A 6,323-nucleotide genomic window follows, 5' to 3' on the forward strand; every position below is an offset into this window, starting at 1 on the left:
CGGTCACACCAGGACTCGATGCTGTTCAGCCTGCGAGGGTCTGGGTTAACTACACAACGTGTTGAGCAACCACCACGGTTCCCAAGGAAAAAGATCCAAGGAACTGTGGGCAATATCCCGAAGGTAGAAGGAGGTGCATGCGGTCCGGTTGGACCAGGCGCCTGCCTTCATTACCTGCGCCACGGAGAAGTTCTTGCGGAACGCGAGAGAATGATGAAGAGGCGTCCACACTCATCCTGGGTGTCGAGTTTCTTCAGACAGCTCCGTCGCGCCATTCACAGGACAAAGCAGCATAGCCTTCGTATCGGAGGCGGTGAAGTCCATTAGGGAGGGTATTGTGAAGGACTCGAACCAATCGTCAGTTACCGAAGGGTTCTGAGTCTTCGCTACGAAGATCGGTACGAAATCGAGCGTCACAAATCCCCATCCCTTTGTGCTTGACTTCTCAAGAGAAGTCATGCAGTTACCTAAGACGAAAAGAAGGGAATAGTCGTATGACCTATCCCTCTTCTCGACTTTGGTTATGTACAGTACTCATACTGACAAGCTATTAGACGAAGTAATGATTGCTCTGGAACAACCGAACTAAGTCCACAGCATAGTTCGTAACTGACTCGGGCGCTCTGACAGCTGCCGACTGACTGGTTCGGAATCAGTAGAGGCAAGTTGTCCAAGCATCCGGGTAAGTCACGTGACCTTCGCCCTTTAAAGAGTTATGCTGAGAGACCAAACAAATAAAATATTTGTTAGTCACCGATGCCGGACGGCGCGGCGATGATTCTCTTAATGCATAAGCTCAAAAGGCGAAAGTCAATTGCCTTCAAAAGACCGAGGTCCCTGATGCAAGAAAATCTCATAGACGTTGAATCTCAGCTTAAGGAGAAACAACACTATGTGACGTTGAAGACGAAGGTAGGCAATGAATGCAACCTACGTCTTCCAGCTGAATCGAGAGAAGGAATCTCAGATTCTAAACCGTGCTTACAAATGACCTGAAAAAAACGCTAAACCGCCATTTCAGTTGCTGTCCGTTGTGCAATGAAGCGGGGCGTTCTTCAGTAATGAAACACAGGGGAGAGCCGCTTGAAGAACTGCTTCTCATGGGCTGAACGTTTGGAAGTAGAGCTGGCAGGTGTGGGAGTAGGCGATGTCTTTCAATACATCTGCTAATCCGTGTGAACAATGAACAATTGTACACCTCCGAATACAAGATATTTTGAGGACAAACTCAGATTCCGCAAAAATCATTCGCATTATCGGGATACGATGCAGCAAGAGACTATTACAGAATTCTGTTACCGTGCGGTAAAACAGAAAGATGAGAGTCGAATAGATATCTCTGTTTAAAATTCTCGCAATACCGAAGACGATGAATACTAGCGTTTCACAGCAGTAGATGGTCATTCATGTATCGAGAATCCCCGTTAATCAGAGACTTAAGTCCGTGAATTGTTGGGCAGAGATACGGTTGTTATTCAATCAAAGCAGGTGAGAAAAGACATAAACAACGTCTATCTCAAAGCGGCAGCTTGATACTGAAATGCCTCGGCAATTCAATACGCAGTAGCTGTCGCTGACTCGTCATCCTGAGTTGCCAAGTAATCCTTTCACGAAGGAATGCGTTCGGCTAGAACCACCGAGCATAAAAAAACAAAAAGATATGCTCGAGCAATTATATTTAAGCGAAACGAATTTCGGTAAATATAAAGCTTAAATGGTGTTGTTGTTACAACACCATAAGTATATAAAAATTTGAAAACTGGAAACTCCTGGGAGGTTGCAGGCAACCCGGGTTGCAGTTCAATTAGAATACTTTTCGTCTAAGTCGCAATCCGTAGAATAACCAGGATATGCGCCTACCCCTCGGACCATTCAACTGCTTAGTGCAGAAATCATGTCGCGAGGTTAATATACGTAGTTATATTTGTAGGATTCTGAACAGCGATCTCCATCCTAAATTCTTTCCTTCAAGAAAACAAAAATAAGGATTGGAGATCGACCACCTTCGTTCTCTATTAAAGAGAGTGAATGGAGAAGTCTTCCTCGAAGGAAAGCTTCAATGGTGAACAGAATACTAAGACGATAGTTCCAGCCAAACTGGATATTCCCGTCCGTGTTCTTCTCTATTCCAGGTTGGTCGCCTACGTGAGATAGTCTTCTTTCAGCAGCAGTCTTCTTCCTAATGCTAGAAATTCCAGGAATTCGAGCATAGGCGAGGTTCCCGATTATCGTGTAAACTATCGGGGATTCTCGTCTCGCTCACTTTGGTTACCGTGGTCTCGCCTAAGTGTTTTGGAGATCGTAAGAAAACTCTAACACTCTGAATGCGCTAGAAATTCCGTAGAATTCTAAGCAGTCTGCGAAACCCCCCACCGAATTCGTCAAACGATATCGGCTGGTGGTCCTCTTGATTCCCGTAGAAATCGAGAATGGGGCAGGATCCCTCCTCAACGACCGGGGCTTACGTCAGGTAGGACCCGAAGGTCCCCCCTGGTAGCGCAGTCCCCAACGTGGGATCCTACAGAGAAATCTCTGTAGGATCCTTCCCCTTTCCTCGTAGCCGTAAGGAGAGAAGGGAATGGGTGGGAGGAATTGGATACTCGCGCTCGCCTTCCAGTGGAACTAGCAGTTGGAGAAGAGTAGGAAAGCAGCCATCGCCTTGCGGCGATGGCCTCTCAGAGTCTGGGAAAAACGTATCGTCAGGAGAAAACGTTTTTCCCTTTACCGAGGAGGGTTACGAACTCTCACTGTAGGTAAGGGTCTGCCGCCACTGTGAACGTCGTCTGGGTGGGGCTGATCGACACCTGACAGGAGAGAGCAGATACCGTCCTCCGACTCATTCCCAGTCCTCGTCGAGGTCGAAACCTCTCAAGGAGGACCGAAGGAGTATTTAAATACGGTGTCCGAAGACAGTAGAAACGCCGCTGTCGCAGTAGAGGAGGTGGAAGTAGCTTGATCGACCGGCCAGAACTGAGAGAGCCTTCTTGTCCGAGACGAGAGACTCTGGTTCAAGACAGAATCGGCAAGCTCCGATTGCGGCATACCCACCGTCGGTTTGGGTCCCTCTTCGGGCCCCCCAAAACGACTCGAGCAGAGACATGGGCTCTGCTGGTGGGAGCGGCGATCCTTCCCCGGTCGTTGTGCTGACGAACATCAGTGCAATAACCTGGGTAAAGTTACTCTGAATCTCGGAAGTTACAGCGTCTTGAGGAGTAGGACCGTCCAGTCCCTCCAACAAGAGCAGCTCCCAGGACCCACTCCTCCTTCAGAAGAAGGACCAGCAACAGATCCCTGACGGTTGTCCTCCAATCACTTGCGCGTTTACGTCCTTGGTTGTCCTAAGACCAACCTGGCACGTCGGCGTCGTGACGGGATCGTGAGCGGCGCATCTCTTCACGATCACTCCTATATACCTCGCTCTTCCTGCGTATGCCGAGGAAGTTGAAGGTATCGGAGAGACAGAACTGACGCTACCCCCCCCCCTTCCCCCTCTCCCCCGACGGTTCGCCTCCAATCACTTGCGCGTACGTCCTGGTTGGTCCTAAGACCATACGTGGCACGTGCGGCGTCGTGACGGGATCGTGAGCGGCGCACCTCTCACGATCACTACGTAGCTACCTCGCTCTTCCCGGTGTAGCCCGAGGAAGTTGAAGGTAGTGGAGAGACAGACCTGACGCTCCCCCCCGCTCGCTGGCAGGACCAGCGTACGTGGGGGGCTGCAGCCGATCACCAACCCGCGGTGGGGATCGATCTGCAGGCCTGGCCGTGCCGCTCACCTGTGGCGAGCGGCTCGACTGAGCACGTCGACCTGGTCCCGTGTCAGACGAGCTGCTGCTGGTCACCGTATCTGCCCGGTCCCTGTGGGAGCGGCGGTCAGGTGACCTGCAGAGCTCGCTTTCGCCGTGAGAACCGGTGATCGTCCCCTCGGCGGCACGTCAAACCGCTGGTAACCAGCCGAGGCTGGTACCGTCGGTCGAGGGGACCTGGGGGACCTCTTCCCAGCCTCAACCCGTGGCCGGTCAGAGACCGTCACGTCCACCCGAGGTACCGGCTGGTCGCTGCGAGAGCGGCCGCTGGCCTGGCGAGAGTCGACCTGAGCGGCTCTCGACAGTCTTCTGCTCCGTGCCTCGGTCATGACGCTGAGCGAACTCAGACGTCTTAACTTTGGCTGCACGGTCACCCGAAGGAGATCGTACACTCGGAACTTCTCGCGGACGAGAAAAAAACCGAGCCGGTACCTGGCTTAGCAGCAGAGCTGCCAAGACCAGGCGAGGGTGTACCAGCGGTAGCCAGCACACCCTTGGTATCGTCGTTCTTCTTCTTCTCAGAAGGGGAGACGGGCCCCGTTCCCGAAGGAACAGGAGGACCAGCAGAAGAACCCCCCCGTCACACCGGAATGTGACGAGCCCTTCGAAGTTCCCGAAGGAGTCTTCTTAGGGGGAATAACAAAACCCGGTTACCAGCTGGCCGCTGCGAGAGGGCCGGACGCTGGCCTGGCGAGAGTCACCTGAGCGGTTCTCGCCAGCCTTCTAGCTCCGTGCCGTGGTCTTGGCGCCAAGCGAACTCTGGCGCCGAAACTTTGGCTGCACGGTCTCCGAGGGAGAGCGTACACTCGGGATCTCCCGCGGAACGAGAGCCGAGCCGGACCTGGCGTAGCAGCATCGCCGCTAGCACCAGGCGAGGAAGTACCAGAGCTAACCGATACTCCTCTGGTCCCGTCTATCTCTTCCTTACGGAAGGGGAGACGGGCCCCGCTCCCGAAGGAGCAGGAGGACCAGCAGAAGGAGGCCCCCCCGTCCCACCGAGGTGGGACGGGCCCTTAGAAGTTCCCGAAGGAGACTTCTTAGGGGGGGGGTTAGAGGCAGCCTTCTTCTTCTTCGGCTTATGGGCCTTAGAAGTCGAAGGGGAAGATAGGCAGCAAACAGACGAAGATGACACCTTCCTCTTCTTCGTCAGCTCACGCAGACAGTCGTCAGGTCCTCCATACAGGCCGAGTCGGGCCTATTGCCGAAGCAAACACGGCCCGACTGCACCTGTCCGGAAGGACCTGGGACTGGGAAGACACACCATGGGCAGGACCAGCATGGACATGGCGCAGGAACCAGGAGCGACAGGAACAGCAACCAGCTCAGGGAGCGGCAGGAACAGCGGCAGCGGTAAACACAGAAGGGACAGCCAAGCCAGTAACGGGAACCACATCAGCGACAGGTACGGCAGGCCCCAGCCATCGCCTCGTAGAATCATCGGCATCCAGCGTGGTACTGGCGGCTGGTCCAGGGGGCGAGCTGCTGGAAAGCGGAAGTCTGGGGCAGGCAACACGAAGAAAACACAGGCGGCGGCGGCATACCCCTCCTCGGTACGGCGGCGACCGGCCCTAGAAGCGGCAGACGGCGTCACCGACACAGCATGGGGAGTGTAGACCAGCGGGGGGAAGAAGCAGCATAAGCGGCCGTGAAGGTTGTAGTGGAGACCACTCCAAGGTCACCGCCCCAGACCTCGCTAGACTCTGCAGCAGATCGTGGATGCTAGGCACGCCCCTGCAGCCGCAGTGGTCCATACCTGTCCACAAGGTCGTCTCCCACGGCTGTAGCACCTGCGGTAGCACAGATAGATTTAGTAAGAGGGGTTCCCTCACGCACGCGGGGGGAGACATGCCCCACCCCCCGAACGGAAAGGAAGACCCAAAAACAAAATACGAGGAAGCTGAGCGGGGGGGCAGGAAAGAAGACGAAGAATCGGATACCAAGGGAGTCGCGGGAGAGCTTTCCGACGACTTCCTGGCAGACCTTCGCTTCCCCTACCCCCGCACAGCAGTGAAAAGTAATATGAAAATGAAACAGAATACTGCACTTGCGATTCACTTCATAGAACTTAAAGAGGGAAAAATCAATTCCCGGTAAGAGCGGAAACTTGATCCATAATAATATGATGCTATCATAAATATATATGAAAATGAACAATACTGCACTTGCTATTTTCCCAACTTTCACAGCAATAAATCGTAAGGATTAATTCCCGGGGTAAGAGCGGAAATTGATCCAAATTAAATTTGATGCAATTAATAAATGAAAATAAAGAAAACTGCATTGTGAATCCACTTTCATTGCATTCTATTCATACAAAATAAGAGGCTCTTGCCGAGCGCAATCAAGCTCTCGGCAACGAACGCACAGGGCAAAAACAAAAAAAATATAATGAAAAAGAGTACTTACATCTTTCAATTACACACTTTCGCCAAAATACATGACTCGGCGCGAGTGCGCCCGCCCTCGGCACCGAGACATAATTCAAGGGTTCAATTCACGAAAAGAGCGGAAATCGCC

The sequence above is a fragment of the Macrobrachium nipponense genome, chromosome 24 (genome assembly GCF_015104395.2).
Source record: "Macrobrachium nipponense isolate FS-2020 chromosome 24, ASM1510439v2, whole genome shotgun sequence".
Classification (NCBI taxonomy): domain Eukaryota; kingdom Metazoa; phylum Arthropoda; class Malacostraca; order Decapoda; family Palaemonidae; genus Macrobrachium; species Macrobrachium nipponense.